At 41.9% G+C, this 16,233-nt stretch overlaps 1 long non-coding RNA gene across 1 annotated transcript; it reads right to left on the reverse strand.

The window, feature by feature from the left end:
* Positions 1 to 265: 265 nt before the first annotated feature.
* LOC146658673 (uncharacterized) lies at positions 266 to 11,138 on the reverse strand. Its single transcript, XR_014913644.1, has 3 exons — positions 11,015 to 11,138; positions 529 to 654; positions 266 to 453 (listed from the first exon to the last, which is right to left on the reverse strand). It is a non-coding gene; the product is annotated as an uncharacterized LOC146658673 (long non-coding RNA).
* Between the last annotated feature and the right edge of the window lie 5,095 nt (positions 11,139 to 16,233).

Consider the following 16,233-nt stretch of genomic DNA (forward strand, 5'->3'; position numbering starts at 1 on the left):
CGTAACCTGGAAATCTGGCGTGGCACTGACACACAATATTTGACATAGGGATTCTAGCGTGGTAGCCTAAGGGAGGTAACTCAAGGGGAGACTGGTGGCGTGGCGGTTGCGAGGTCCCACTGAGGAAAGAGGAAGAGGGGGTTAGTCTTTACAGGGGCTGGTCCAGAGATAACAGGAATTTGAGATTGTTTGGAGTGACTTAATTTTGCAGGTGGAGTCTTAGGCTTGGAGGGGGAGGCAGAGGTTCGAGTGGCAAGCTGATAGCATTAACGACAGGCTGACCTGAATTTCAGGAGTCCTGGTAAGTTGCGGTGTCAGGAGGGCAAGCAGGTGAGTGTGGTGGGTGTTTTCTTCCTGGAGCATAGCATGAATCTGGTGAGGTTTGTGACCAGTATCCAAAAGGTGAGGTTCTGTTGCGTGGCGGTGCTGTGTGCCTCCATTGAGTCAACAGAGCTAGAGGATATAGAAAGCAAGGTAAGTAATATAAGGACATCGATCTTGAGCAACAAGAGTGAGCCTGTTACCAACATAGGTGAGTTGACGGACCAGCGGCAAAGTGATGCTGGTCATAAATACCCCTCTGCTGATTGCCACAGATAACTTCCAGGTGAGTTGCTCTGGTGAGAGAATGGCAGCTTTGCCCAGAGGTGGACACTGGAGAAAAGGCACATCCAGACTATGACAGAAAGAATAATCAAAAGTGTCAACAGGTAAGTTTGGTTTGGCTTGTAAAGCTATTTAAATAGTTAAAAGCAGTCAGTTTGCCTCTAGGCTTTGTTCACAAGTTATACAACAGTTATTCTTTAACACAACCAATACGACCAGCCTTTCTGGTAGGTTTAGCAGTGTTCTGCTTATTCATTCTAGCCCTAGGTTTTAAAGGAGTCTTATAGGGTAGGGGACTTGAATAGTCCTACTTTTATTTCCTTTGCAAGAAAAAGGTTGTAGCATAGCTGTGAATTATACAGAGTTGGAAAAGAATAAGAAACTAAGGAAACACAGCCAGGAGTGAGAGATGAATAGTGTCCACTGTCGAACGAGGGGCAGAGGAAAGAATAGTCCAGCAGAAAGACAGGCAGATTAGAGAGGCTGAAAAGACGACTAAAGAGGGAGAAGAAGACCAAATAAATGATGGCAGTGAAAAATTGGAAATCAGAGCCCCCAGCTAAGACACCGGGAGACAGGAAGTAGGAAGTAGCTGATCTCATTCCTGACTTCTCTTTGAGAGGCCTCATCGATGTGACACGCATTACCATCGCGGCTCTCGTCTCGGGCCTCATCGTCACTTCCCGTCACTGTTGTCTCTCTGCAGCCGGCGATGATCACAGCCTCTCCTTAACACGCAGAGCCAACGCACCACGCCGCTCTCCCTCCCTGTCATCTCCTTCTCCGGACCCACTGTCACGAAGATAAATAAGAACTAAGAAGTCAGTGAGAATTTTCCAACAGTCACTCTCTCCAAGCGGATTTTTCTGCACTGTTTCTTCTCTGCGCTGTGAAGCCGCAGGATTATCTCGGGGGCTGTCGGGCTATTCGAGGTCGGGACGAGTATTTAAAGGTCTGCTACACAGTGATGGAACAGCGCGGAAGAAAAAGTATTCACAGAGTGACACAAATTAAATCTGTGTGAGTCGAGTTTGCAAAGAGCGCGAACCCCCGATACAGGTGTCAGCTCCCATTCTGCTGAGGAGGCCGAAGTCGCCATGGAAGCTGAACTCATCAGGTTCATTTCAAAGTAACATCAGGTGCATTTACAACCCTGGAATGGTTCAACTAAATTACACGTCTACAGAGAAGATGCCCTATAGGGTTTCTTTAATGTGTGTTCTGTGGGTTGTACAAGCAAACCATTTAAAAACTCCAAATGTTCACTCTCTCTTCTTGTAATTCTTCCACGCACATAGATAAAAAACACTTAATGGTGCTCATCTGCCAACCCAGCTCCACAGAACAGCAAATCAACAAATTATACCTCCCCTTCATACTACATATTATAACTGCAGGACTATAATTCAGTCCTTGTACGTGTGACAGACTTTTTTATTTCCTTTTCTGCCACTTTTCTTTTTTTTGCCTTTTTTTGGGGGAGAGAAATGTACTCTAACCACCCACGAGTGGAAAATGGAACATACTCGGTGTTCATAATTTCTATCAAGCACCGTGCATCTGTTTTTCTTTGAGAACCAAAAAGCAGACATCCTCACGGTCACAGCCGGAGAGGATTCAGACAGACAAACGGATGCTTGAAACAGACACAGACTATGAGGAGAGGCTGACACAGAGATGGGATGAGAGAAAATGACGGGGAGAAAAATTCACACAGGAAAGTGGAAACCCAGTAGGAAACGAACACTTTCATTTTCTATTGAAAGAAAAGAAGAAGGCTGGTACCATTGCCAAAGTGACCAAATTGACTACACTGTCATTTTCTTTCAAATCAAACCTATATTTAAAAAGAGGCAGGCATGTGTCATTACAATACCTCTTTATGTCTGCACTTCTGATTACAGGACCGTCAGAGATGTGCCCTTGGATATACTCAGGCTTCACGAGTGTTAGTGTAAGTGACTGCCTCATATGTTGTCTTGATTTCCCTGCTACATTTACCAAATTCATATACTTTCATTTAACAAGACCCACACCCAGAGAGGCTAGAGTATTGCTGGCTAATGTGAAATATAGCTTTCTGGCAGAAAAATCATACAGGCAAAGAAATCTTTCTGAATATCAAGCATCTATTGATTAGTTTTTGTCACAAAAACACTTCTGAATATCTGCTTTGTGCTATTCTTCCACTTGCTATTGACTCTTGAATAAAGGTATCATGTGCACCGGAGTTCACACAAAGTTTGCAGGAGAGATTATGGAAGAGCTTGAAAGCTTTAGCGCACAAGGTTATGAGCTAATACCTGAACAACAGGGAGCCAGATGAGCGTTGTTGATGCCATGTAGGAAAAGGACAATGTGCAGTATTTTTGATTCCTGCAGCACATGATTGTGCTGTCACAGCGTGGGCAAAGTACTGGATGTGCACATGCACACACACACTCGCAACTTTTCACATTCCAACATGGTGACATCTTCCTCCATGCTAAGATGTTAATCCCTAGATCACTTTGTCTGCCTTCTAAACAGCTAATGTGTGACCTGTAAGGTTGTGAATTTAGGTTGCATCAGCCTATTAACAAAAATAAAACAAAATAAATAATATATGTCCTTAAAAAAATATTTGAGCAAAAATAATTCATGCACTTAGCTTGTAACGACTTTCCTAAAATCTGTTTTTCTGTTAAAGAACTAGCAGATCTGGAACTGCTTTCATTTATTTATGTGAGACTGAGATCTTTCACACGCGAGTACTAATAACACACACAGGCGTTGCACCACTCCGGAGGAAAAAAAAAAACCCAACCCTGGGGGCAGGTTTACTGCTGGGATTTCTATGCTAGTCTTCAATAGGGTGCAAAGGGGGATTTGCATTGTCCCCTCCAGGTACTTTCATCCTGACCTGGCATCACTGAGCACGTGCTGGAACTGTGGCCAGTGCAGTTGCCTGGACAACTGATCGCTGGATTACAGGTTGTGAGAAAGAAAAGAGAGAGAGTGAAGCCTCTGAGGGCAAGAGTCGGTAAGTGTCTGGATCAGTGGTCTTCAGTCTTGATCTTCCGGTTTCTTTTTTTTCCATTTTGGGCTTCAGATGCAGGATTGTTTTAGACTTGGGAAACAGTTTTATTGGCTGGATTGAATTCATTTATTTGTTCAGTAATAGAAGCTTTCCCCCACTGGCTTTGAATTTTAAATCCTTCTCCTCACTTACAAAATGACCAAACTCTAGAAGATCTGAAAGTGTTTTGTAGTACTGTATTATCCGAAAGCAGCACCGCTCTCTCAGAGTGCAGACTCTGAGAGCTCTGAGAGTTTCTAAGAGTACGATTCTTACTCTTCTATCAAACCAGCTCCCAGGATTGGTTTCAGGGGGCAGACACTCTATTCTGTGTTTTAGCTCTGTCTTCAGTCTTTTGGATAAAACGTCAGTCTGCATCAGGGAACCCTGCGCTATTCTTTAGTTATGGTGCTGTATGACTGGGGTGCTGGAAGACCTCTCGTAATGATTGTTGTCTCTCCCTGTACTGTTTTGTAGGTACCTCTAGCTCATGACCTGCATGTTCCCAATCACTGGATACTTCCACCATCAACAGTCTCAGAGTTCACGTTAAACTGTATGTTCTCTGTTTCCTCTCCATGCCGGTCCTTCCTCTCCTCTTTTCTCTCTTTCCAACTGGCTGTGGCAGATGGCCGCCCTTGCTGAGGCCACTCCTGCTGAAGGTTTTTCTCTGTTAAAGGGCATGTTTTTTCATCCCTATTCTTTCCAAGTGCTTTCTCAAAAGGACTGGCTGGAATTCTCTATTACTGTGTTTATCATACAACATAGTGTGTATAAAGATGACAGTTTGCATACATTAGATGGAAATGGGATGTCATTTTTGCTTCATCCAGTCTTAAAAATTAATTACTAAACATTTGATCATATGATAAAGAAAATCTTAAGGTGTTTTTGGGTGAACACATGTTGCAGTAGGCCTGCTTATCCTATTATGAAGTTCTAATCTCACATAGAGTTTCATTTTTGCCTTCCTAACGTCAGTGCTCCAGATAAGGATACACAGTGTCTCTGCACTATCAGGGAGCAGCTAGACTGTCCTTGAGCCTCTGATAGAAGCCAAACACCCAGACAGTCAGGTCATCATACACACCTAAAGGGTCCATTTTCAGGGGTACCACAATAGTGAGATAAAGGAGTAAACTCCAAAAAGTCCATTACAGTTTAATCTATACTGCACAGCATGTAAAACATGTTCCATTATTTTAGCTTTTTATAGATATAGTGATAGTTTGGGCTGTTTTTACTATCAAGATTCTTTTTGACAAAGTTTTATGAAAAATAGACTCGCTTACGCCGGGCCTGTGTCCTTGAATCAACACTTGAATAAAGTTTAATGATAACTGGTCACAACCCAGGTTCTGTTTTATTTTTTCTTAGCTGCTCTTTGGCTGCAGGTGTACCAAAATGAAATCACAGTTTGGAGTTTGGCTGGATTCCAGGACGTGGCCACCCAAGTGAATATAAACCTGTTTGGGATTCAGTGAAAGTTGATGTATGAGCAAAGAAGAAGTGCTAAAATAAACCTTGACCGTAAAAGTGTGCTGGTCTGGCTTCACTCTGCGAAACTTTCTCTCGAATTAAATAAAAAGCCTCTTCTCATCTCTGTTTCCATTTAGACCACACTATTGAACTACAGGATGTGGCTAACTGAAATCTAATGCCTTCGGGGGGGAAAAAGTTTCTACCGCTGCTGCATATTAAAGCCTAACTATTTTCTGTGACTGTGCCATGTCCTCATTCAATATCAGGGGCTCTGCAGACATACAAATGGCTAAAGGCTGGTAGTGGTGTAGTGACAGCTTGAGCTGCTATCTGATTGACTGATTGTTTTTAATAATGCCCCCATGCAAACATGTGTTCATATTTAACTAAGGACATGTTGACTAGACCACTACTGCTTTGTTTTTTGATGATCTTTGTTATCTAAATGACATCTCAAGATAACATGATTGGGTCAGTTATGCTCACCTGGGGAACCCTAGCGTACCAGAAAATGCATTTCTTCTTCTTCCCAGCACTATCTATCTCATTATGCTTCAGTATCCATGAAAACACGCTATTTGAGGTGTATTTTACATAACTTAGCATAGAAAACAGAGAGCCTCATATAGCTGAGCAGCACTGTATACACTGGTATGTTTTCTGAAGGGCCTGCATGACAATTGTTCCTACTATCTCAGTTGAGGCAAAAATCCATAAATTCAAATTTTCCACTTCTGGTGACCCATCTGGATACAGCTGGACCAACTATTTTCTAGCTAGTCCGCAACTAGAAACAAACATATTTATCTGTTCTGGATGACCAGACTCGAAGGTGAAGCAAAAAGCCCCAAAAAGCTATCTGAACAAAAGGCTTTCAATCAGCATCCTGACTCCGCAAGGTTTGCTGACCGTATTCCTGCCAATGATTGTTTTCCTTATCCAAGATCATTTAAGTTTATTGAAGGTTCTTAATTGGCCCCAACTGCAGTTGTGAATCTGAAAGTAATTGGCTGTCTGTGTCTGTGTGTTAGCCCTGTAACATAATGGTGAGTTGTCCAGGTACCCCCACAACCCTGAATTTGATAAGTGTAGAGTATATATGTGGGAAAATACATATACATATATGTTTGTTATGCACTACATTGCCAAAAACTCATCTGCTTTTCCATGCACATAAACTTGAGAGACATCCCATTCCTAATCCATAGGGTTTAATATGATGTCTGCCCACCCTTTGCAGCTATAAAAAGCTTAAATTCTTGTTTGTGAGGTCAGACACTGATTTTGGATGAGAACGCCTGGCTCACAGTCTCTGCTCTAAGTCATCCCAAAGTTGTTCTCTTGGGTTGTGCAGGCCAGTCAAGTTCTTCCACACCAAACTTTCTCATCCATGTCTTTATGCACCTCACATTGTGTACTGGTGCGCAGGAAGGGGCCATCCCCTAGCTGTTTTCCAAAATGACTTGGTATGTTCAAGCATTAAGACTTCCTTTCAGTGTAACTAAAGGGCCAACCAGTGTAACTAAAGGGCCAACCCAGAATCCTGAAAAGAAGCCCAATACCATAATCCCCCCGTACTTTCCACGGGGGGATTTCCACTTGGCACAATGTATTCAGACTCGTACTGTTCTCCTGGCAACCACCAAACTCACACTGGTCCATCGGATTGCCAGATGGAGAAGCATGATTTGTCGTGCCAGAGAACACATCTCCACTAAGCTAGAGTTCAGTGGTGGCGACGCTTTACACCACTCCATCTGCACTTTACCCTGTGCTTGGTGATGTAAGGCTTGGATGCAGCTGCTCAGCCATTCTATGAAGCTTTCTACACACTGTTCTTGAGCTAATCTGAAGGCCACATGAAGTTTGGAGGTCTGTAGTGACTGACTCTGCAGAAAATTGGTGACCTCTGTTATTTTACATGACTTATCTTTCATGGCTAAGTTGCTATCATTCCCAATCACTTCCACTTCGTTATCCAAAGTGGAATACTTAGTGAGGAAATTTCACGAATGGACTTGCACAGGTGGCATCCTGTCATGGTACCACACTAGAATTCACTGATGTTTGTAGAAGCTGTCTGCATGCCTCGGTGCTTGATTTGATACATTTGTGGCCATGTGAAGTGATTGGAACACCTGAAGTTGATGATTTGGATAGATGAGCGAATACTTTGCATGTATACGTATTTTCCCAGATTTTGTTTCACACGCACCTAAATCTTTATTTAAAAAGATGCACATTTTCTCTTTCTCAACACTTTGCACAGGTTTGGCCACCTTTCTGCTACTTCTTACCAACATGGTTAGAAAACGGAAACCCTGTGGATGTTTTGCCAACTCATTTTTTAAAAAGAGCAGTGGCTCAAGTCCAGCATATGATTATCGATGTGCTCTCTTACCTCGGGTTCTGTGTCCCGAGTGTTTTACACAGACAAGTTTTCATCCATTTTTAAAGAAACCAATACCAAGATCAACAGCTTCACAATAATTACAGACACAGCTCATTACCTGTCTTTCCCCTAAAGTCCTAAAAAAAATCAGCTTAAAAAAATATTGAAATGTTCAATCAGGCAGCGTTCATTTCAAACCAGATGTTGTTAAACATAATATTTAAAATACTCGCTTCTGCTTACATTCAGCTACCTTGCACACAATAAGTTTGACCTTATTTCACTTTCTAGTGTTTCAGGCTGTTTTTTTATAAGGTTTGCTTGGATTATTAACTCTAAAGTTAATTCTCCCAGTTGAAATATTGTTTTAATCCAAATGATTTCAGTAAACTTAATGATTTTTTTCGTGTCATCAAAAGATAATTATTTGCAAAAATTACATTTTAATTACAGGCTCCATGGTTTACGAATGTCATCATTTTCTGGGTAGTAAGAATGCAAGCGTTTGTTCTGATCCATGAACACATTTGCATTTTTAAAGGTTTCTTATTATTATCATTTTTTCTTTTTAATCCAGTAAGTCTTAGTGAGCTGAAGGAAAAGAAATTGACACTTTCACGCAACAAAAAAATCTCATCTGCCATTAATCTTAGAAAGCTTGTTAAAATTGGATCCTTAGTGACCCTGCTAAATTCACCCGTGCCCAGATTTTTGTAACATGCTTTTCACATTCAGTATGTCAGTCTTCAATAAATCACCTTCAGAGCCTTCAAAGCTTTGCAGCCAGACAAGTCAAAATTTATCTTCACAGCACAGGGTCGTGGTGAGTTTTCAAATCAATTTTTTTTATTATACTTGAAATACCCAGAAAGAATTACGTCTCAAATCAGGATGACTAATCACTACACCTTTAAAAAATATGTGTGCCTGCAGCTCACCAAAATCTTTCCACTATCAAAGATTTAAATATTTGATCCTCTTTTCAACTTGTAATTTTTCTATCAAACGTTTTTTTCTTTTGCTTTTTTATAAACCGAGCAAATTATTTGTATTATTTAAAAACTGTAGCATATACATTTGTGTAAGTACCAGATGTCCACTCCAGGGGCCACTTCATTTACTAGTTGTACTCGCTTTTGGCTTCTGAACTGCCTCAATTCTACAAGGCGCAGATTCTGTAAAATGCTGGAAACATTCTTAAGAGGTTTTGGTCCACATCGATATGATAGCGTCACACAGTTGCAGCAGATTTGTCAGTTGCACATCCATGATGCGAATCTCCCATTCCACAACATCCAAAAGACAGTCTGTTAGACTGAGATCTGATGACTGTGGAGGTCATTTGAGTAGAAGAATGAGAATTGCCAGCTAATTGTGACATTGGATAAATAATTAAATGAAAAATTTAAACCCCAAAAACCTTCTGATGATGAAAAACACATTTCATGTTCCTTCAGTTTGAAATGCCCAGAAAAAATCTTGCATGGTGATTTTGTGGCCGAGGGGAACTTAACAGCAGTGCAAACATGTGAGATGTATAAGCTCTCTCTTTTTCTGTACGCGGCCTCTTCTCCACGACATGTCAAAGTCGAGGTTAACGCAGTGTCGTTCAGCTCAGCCCTATGTGCCTTTTAGTTATTCTCGATTAAATTGTAGGTTTTCCAAAAAGCCCAGTGTCTCAGCCCTCAGTTACACACTTGGGGGGGTCGGGAGGAAAGAGACAAGAGTGCAGATAAAAGAAAAACTGCAAATGTATGTCTACTGACACAGTTCACTGGACTGCACTCAGTAAAACAAAGTTGAGGACACCTCCTGAGGCTAATCTTAAACAAACCAGAGCGCAGGGTCAGGTTTGTATCTCAGTGATTTTGCTGTAGCTCTATCAATATGCAGCAATTCCAGTAAAGAGATGGATTTATCCAGAATAGATTTAAAGTCTAAGTAAGAGACACACTGTGCTTCGTTCTTTCACTGGAAGGTCTGTCCAGATACTCTCTGTTTAGAAGATTAGCTTTCTGATGTTCTTTTTAAGCGGAGCGATACGCAGGCACCAAATGGGTGCGCTTTGACAAAACACTGCCAACATTAGACAAGGTCAGAACAGTCATCATCCCCGAGCTGCATTACATGAAAAGGACATTCCATTAATTTGGATGATGTTTAGAAATGCGAGGGAGGACGATGAGGGGGAGGAAAGCGCGAGTGAGTGAGTGAATGTGAAAGGAATGAGGGAGGGGAGGAGAGGTGTAACAGGTTTCCAGGAAGCAAAAAGGGAGGGTTGCCATGAGTGCAAAGATAATAAGGCAAGTGAAGCTGAGAAGAACCTGAAGGAAATGATGGATGGTGCAAAGAGGAGAAAATGGAGTGGGGCCATAATGAGAAACAGAGCGAGATCAGAAACTGCTCAGCAATAATGGGTGTTAATAAAAGTAAACTTAACATCTAAATATGGCCTCAGCTCATTACTGCCACCGACAGCCCTTTGAGCAAGGCCCTTGATCTTTTAATTACATGGGCAGCCGCAGATAAGACTGTGTGGTTGCTCTTAGAAGCGTACAGGTGAAAGAATAAAGAGCATGTGAAAATACCGCAGAAATTGGCGTTAAAGCAGCTTTATTTAAATTTTTGCCCACTAGGAGGCAGCAAAACAAGCTGTGAACGTAATATTGGCATGTAAAGACATGATGTGGTGAATTATTGCTTTGTTCTTTCATTCTTTTTTGTTTTTTGTGTTTCACAGCTATTCTGACATTTATTTGGAGAAAGAAATCAAGAAGTCATTAATCAATTATTATTTTTTACTAGCTACTTTGTAAATATGCCAGTTCAATTCAATTTGAAAAAAAAAAAAAATTTCATCAAATCACAACAACAGCCACCTCAATGTGCTTTATATTTAAAAGTAAAGATCCAACAACAATAATACAGCAAAAACCCCAAGAATCAAATGAATCCCTTTAAGCAAGCATGTAGTGACAGTGGGAAGAAAAAACTCCCGTTTAACAGGAAGAACCAGACAGAAAAAGGCTCAGGGAGGGACAGCCATCTGCTGAGTGGCCAGGAGTGATGAGAGGAAACTATGCCAACTATGTGGTGTTTGACAGAAAACTTGCAGTAATGAAAGAGATAATAAGAATGATCCAAAGAGCATCAGCCAAGTGTAGTAAATGAGCTAGTTATTTTACCATTCCTGAGAATAAAGATTAGACAAATAGATCAGCTTTAGAAAAAAAAAGAAAGACTAATCCTCAAGACAAAGACGAGAATCTTCATTTCATCAGAAACGTATTTCCACCTCGCCATGGCTGGGTGCTATTTATTCTTTTTTTCTCCCTCTTTTTGTTTACCTCTCAGAATAACGTATGAATAAAAGAACTGGCTTGGAATAATGTGTTTACTTTCTGTCTGAATCACCTGGCAGCGCTGAACACTAAATATACCACAGAGTAAGAGTGATAAGATCAGAACAGACTCACTGTTAAACCCCTGTAGGACTGTTGCAGCATTTAATTGGAGAGGCTCTGTTTGAAAGTAGACCACGGTTTATTGTGTCCTTTGTGCGGTTATTTCTTTGCGCTATCGTGCATTCGGTGACCCTCGGTGCTCCTCAACACCGCTCATTTGCTCTGTTTTTGAAACCTGACATTTTCCCTGCCTGCCCCTGCAGCCACCACTCCCTCTGTGTCCATCTGTTTCTCTGTTTGTCCGCGTGTCGCCCAGAATACAGAGGGAGAAGACAGTCAGTGAGGCCTTCAAAGACATCTGAGTAATTTCACCTCCAGAAAACCCACCTAAAGTGTTCTTTCCTCCCTCCCCTTTCAGTATTTCTCTCTCTCTCTGTGGCACTCTCTACTCTCTGTCTCTCTTTATCTCCCCTGCCTTTGTATTTTTTTTGTCTTTCATGGCCCCTCTTTCTTTATATATTTCTATCTCACTCCCCTTTCTCTCGTTGCTCCCTTTCCTCACTCGCCCCCTCTCTTTTCTGTACCTTAGGTATACCTGGCTGGCTGCTGAGGGCTGACACTTTAAAGACATGGGCTTCAGCTTCTGCTGCTGCTGGAATATCAATATCTGCTGCACACACACACACACACGCACACACATGCACGCGAACACACACACACACACACACACACCCTTCTCTCCCACACATACTGCAACATATAGCACACATGAAGGCACACGCAAATCCACCAACACCCCTGCGTCGTCCACACACCCAACCCACACAGGTTAGCTGACTCTATCAGAGCAGACAACAAAAAAACGACGCTGTGTTTGCCTTGCTGCACAGTGGCAGCGACTGAATGACCGCCATACCAACAAGAGAGGAACCTTGGGAGAGCTACAGCAGAGGGCACAACCAGTAAACACTAAGTGCTTTCCCCTTGCGCCTTCGCATTTTTTTCCCCTTTACCAAATAACATGTCCTGCATTCGTTGGATACATCAGAAGAATTTTAAGCAGCTAACTGTAAGCCCTTTAAGACCACATCCCTGCTTGAGCCTGTGTGTAGGTACTGAAACACAGACTTACTTTCACAGCCTCCAGCCCCCCTCCCTCTTTGTCTCTGTAGGCTACTCCTCACACCTCCCTCTCCACCCCTGATTTACATGTAGACGTCTCTCCATCAAAACCCAGATTACTGATCTCAGAGTTGCTTGGCATGTATCTCTTTACGCCTGGGAATAATGCTCCATGGCAGACTCATTCGAAGGTTATCACACTCTGATTAAATGGGTGTTTTAAAGTTTGCACCATAAACGTGTGTGTACGGCTGAGAAAATAACGTTTCATGATAACCCAAAGCATTCAAGTCTCACGCCTCTATTTGGTTTCTTTTCGTAGAAAATGTTCTGTCACGCCAGCCAATTCTCATCTCTCATCTCAGCAGTTTATGCGTCTGTTTTGTTGACACACTGACTGTGAGCGTAGCCTTTAAAGCCCCCTAACCACTCTGAAATTTGCATAACGTTGGCCTGACACCTGCTGGATACTCTGCTGGTCTGAACGTGGTATTGGAGAGAGAAAGAAAGCGATAGAGAGAGCACCATCTGTGTGCTTAAAATAAAACAGTCCAATAGTAAAGTGATGTGAATAATGGAGGTAGTCTCCACTCCGTAATATTCATAATACTCCCATCTACATTTTTCAACCTTTAACTTGGACTCATGCTTAAATCGAGTGAGAAAAAATGTTACCACTGTAAGAACGTCTGAGGCTGGACAAGCAACATTTTCTCACCAACAGTTTGATAGCATTCATAGTAACCGTCATCCTCGTTCTGTCGTGGCTTCTGCTTGCTGTCACAGGCAGCCCACCATTCCCAAACTAGATTACATTTAAAATGTTAAAGGGATTTACATACTGAACACACACATCTACATACCAGTCACATTTTCTCCTGTTGCACAGTAAATCTCACAGAGTCATTTCTTCCCTCATCAGTAAGTCATGACGTCATTATCGATAACCCCTCTAACCCTGAGAATCTGAGATTTTTTTTTTTTATAATTACTATTTCTTGGCTTTTGAATACTGTTCTCTGAATGTTTCTACCAGTGTCAAATGGCCTGTATTTATATAGCGCTTTACTAGTCCCTAAGGACCCCAAAGCGCTTTACACTACATTCAGTCACATACACGCACACTGGTGATAGCAAGCTACATTGTAGCCACAGCCACCCTGGGGCGCACTGACAGAGGCGAGGCTGCCGGACACTGGCGCCACCGGGCCCTCTGACCACCACCAGTAGTGAAGTGTCTCGCCCAAGGACACAACGACCGAAACTGTCCAAACCGGGGCTCGAACCGGCAACCTTCCAATTACAAGGCGAACTCCCAACTCTTGAGCCACGATCGCCCCTGTCCTCTCAGAAAGTCCATATTTTATTCTCCAAAGCACATGGTGAGGGTGGCAGCGGTGCTTAAACCTCACAAGGTTAAAGTATGTTCCAGGTGATCAGCAGGTGAGTGAACCCTGGCGTTATTAGAAAGTTCTTGGAAGATGTTGCGCCTCATATGACAAGTATTTTTTCCCCACAGAGCTTTAGAAGGTGCTCTAATAATTCATGTTTTTAATGTGAGTCATGAATCATGTCACGAAATAATGAGTGGCATAAATCACAGGTATACCCAGCTATCTTTGTCTGCGCTGTGGAAGCAGAGCTCGTTTTGGGCTGAACATTTCAGTGAGCTTAGTCAAGCGCAGAAATCGCTGCTCCGGCGCCAAAGGCCAGATATCTAAACAGACATGACAGAGTGACAATCCAGTTTACTTTGGGCCCAAGTCTGAAATTCATTACAAAACAACAAGAGAATGTTTTTTTTGGGGGTCTGGGTGCAACTGAGGAACACTGATTCAAACTGAGCCGACAGTTGGCTTTGTGTGGTGCGTGATAAACTAGCTGCGAGCACAGTAATCTCAGATAATATGATTTGTCCTGTACTGCGTTATCTTTTTGGTACCCTTCTGCAGAATAGTGCAAATAGCACTGATGCAAATGATCTTATTTACTTTCACTCTGATGTAATAAAAAGGGCATTAAATGAGCAAACACAAATGAAGGGGACTCATTGCGTGATTTATACAAGGATGAGCACTCCTCCCTACCTTTACCTTTTCTTTATAGCCAGTGGTCTGTTTTCTTTAGCCCTTCTGTCTCCCACAGAACCTGAATTTCAGCTCCTCATATTTGTGGATTAAGAATGAAAACATGTAATAAGTAGGGGGGCTTTCTTTGTGGAAAACAAACTATTACCTGCAGCACCGAGTGCCGCAGAGTACAGCGAAATTAAGTGAAGGACAGAGCTGCACATGTCGCTTCTGTTTGACCAAGGAGAGCTGTCTGACACACACTCACACCTACACAAACACAAGAGTAATCGGTGAGATCTAAATCCCCCTGGGTGTATAAGCTCTATTAGAGCGTGTGCTTATGAGAAGATAATCATTTGGTGATATGAAGACACAGCACGGGGCAGTGGGTGGCAACAGTTAAGCTGTTGTATGAAAACGCTGCGCTATGAAAAGTGTGTGCCGAAGCTTTAACTTTTAATATAACTTGTTGCCTACAGGCAGACATTAATGAGTCCTTTTTGTCAAGGTGACGGAACAGAGATAGAAGACAATGTGCTTAACTTTTAAAAGATGCAATCGCGGCGCTGAATATGAGAGTGTGGGTGATAAAATGACACTGCGGTCTCACGGGTAAACGAGTTAAGCGTTTGCCTTTGACAGGAGCACGTAGTGGCAGATATTAATTTTTTTACATTTTGTTTCATGATACAATTAGCAGGCAAAAAAACCCCCAACATTTTAGTTTATTGGAATATAAATGATGTCTTTGTTGTGTACTGTCACTGAGGACCCCGTAAGCACAAACAACAAAGGTTTAAGCGTTAATTAGAAAGGAAATTGTTTTTCTTTTTCATAATGAATTGTGTATTTACCCAACGCTCGGCCACTAGATGGCGCTGTTTAGTTGTGTCTGCTTATAATGCAAAGAAGTACTATCCTGTGGTATCACACGTGTGATTATTGTGACCTCAGTTCTTGATGTTTACAGCCTTTACTTTATTTCGTTGTTGTTATTGTTGCTATAACTGTGCAAGCAGTGACATGCTCGCATTTGCCCACAAGCAACAGGACAAGATGTCAACATAAGATGGCCAGTAAGTGCAAGTGCTCTATGATGTGAACTGCTGGTGCTGTTGTACAATATCCTACAATCTACACTGCCATGGCAACCCAGGCAGCTATTTATCTTGAATTTGCCAAGCTCTGTACAAAATCCCACAAACACGAGAAAACATGCCACATTTGTAACTGCGATTACTGAAAATGCCTTTTCATTAAAAAAAAAAAAAATTATATGTAAGTGCCCACATTTAAGAAAGACCCAGCAAGCTTTGATTCTTCTCCAGCTTTAATGAATATCCTGTTGCCACTTTGAATGACGCATTCCATGAAAGCCGCTGTATAGGCTCTATCTGTTTCAGAGAGCATAAAAATGAGATGGAAATGAGCTTAAAAAACACACAAAGATAGGGAATGCAAGCAACTGTTGCTGATATACAGTTAAATTAGGATATTCTTTATGCATAAAGGATCAACACACAAAACACCTCTCATGTTCCTCCATTAAACCCAAGCCTCTGGCTGAGGTTACATAAATCGGAAACATTTTCACTGAACTTGTGGCGAACTGTTTGTAATGTTGTGGCCAAAGTGTTTTCCATGTTCTTTTTTCTGGAATCCTGCTGAAACCTCCTCGTATCGCTCTGTTTATGTCGCTTCTGCTGTAACATAATCCTGTTTTTATATCTCTGTGTGTTCCACGAGCCAGCCGGCAGAATGAGCAGCCAGCAAAAATGAGTGTTATCAAGTATCAGTGCCGTTTTTACTGCTGCAATCATGTGCCAGACAGAGATAGAGCTGATGGAGTGAGCAGGAATGCGAGCTATAAAGAAGAAAAGAGAGGTCTCATGTGGATTTAATAAACAGAGGAAGAACATAATATCAGAAGAAGAGGGAGAGAGAAAGAATAATAAATAAAGGAACAATACAGATTTGGTGGTAAATCCAGACAGACTCTGAGACAGCTCTCTAGCATGTCACATGTGTCTGCAGCAGTGCTGCCAAAGACAAGCTCTATTTTTAGGGGAGGAATGTACACACGGGCCTCGTGGAAAG

Source organism: Rhamphochromis longiceps, linkage group LG11 (genome assembly GCF_057381845.1).
Source record: "Rhamphochromis longiceps isolate RC_006_pf linkage group LG11, R_longiceps_female_GT1.1, whole genome shotgun sequence".
In the NCBI taxonomy this organism is placed as follows: domain Eukaryota; kingdom Metazoa; phylum Chordata; class Actinopteri; order Cichliformes; family Cichlidae; genus Rhamphochromis; species Rhamphochromis longiceps.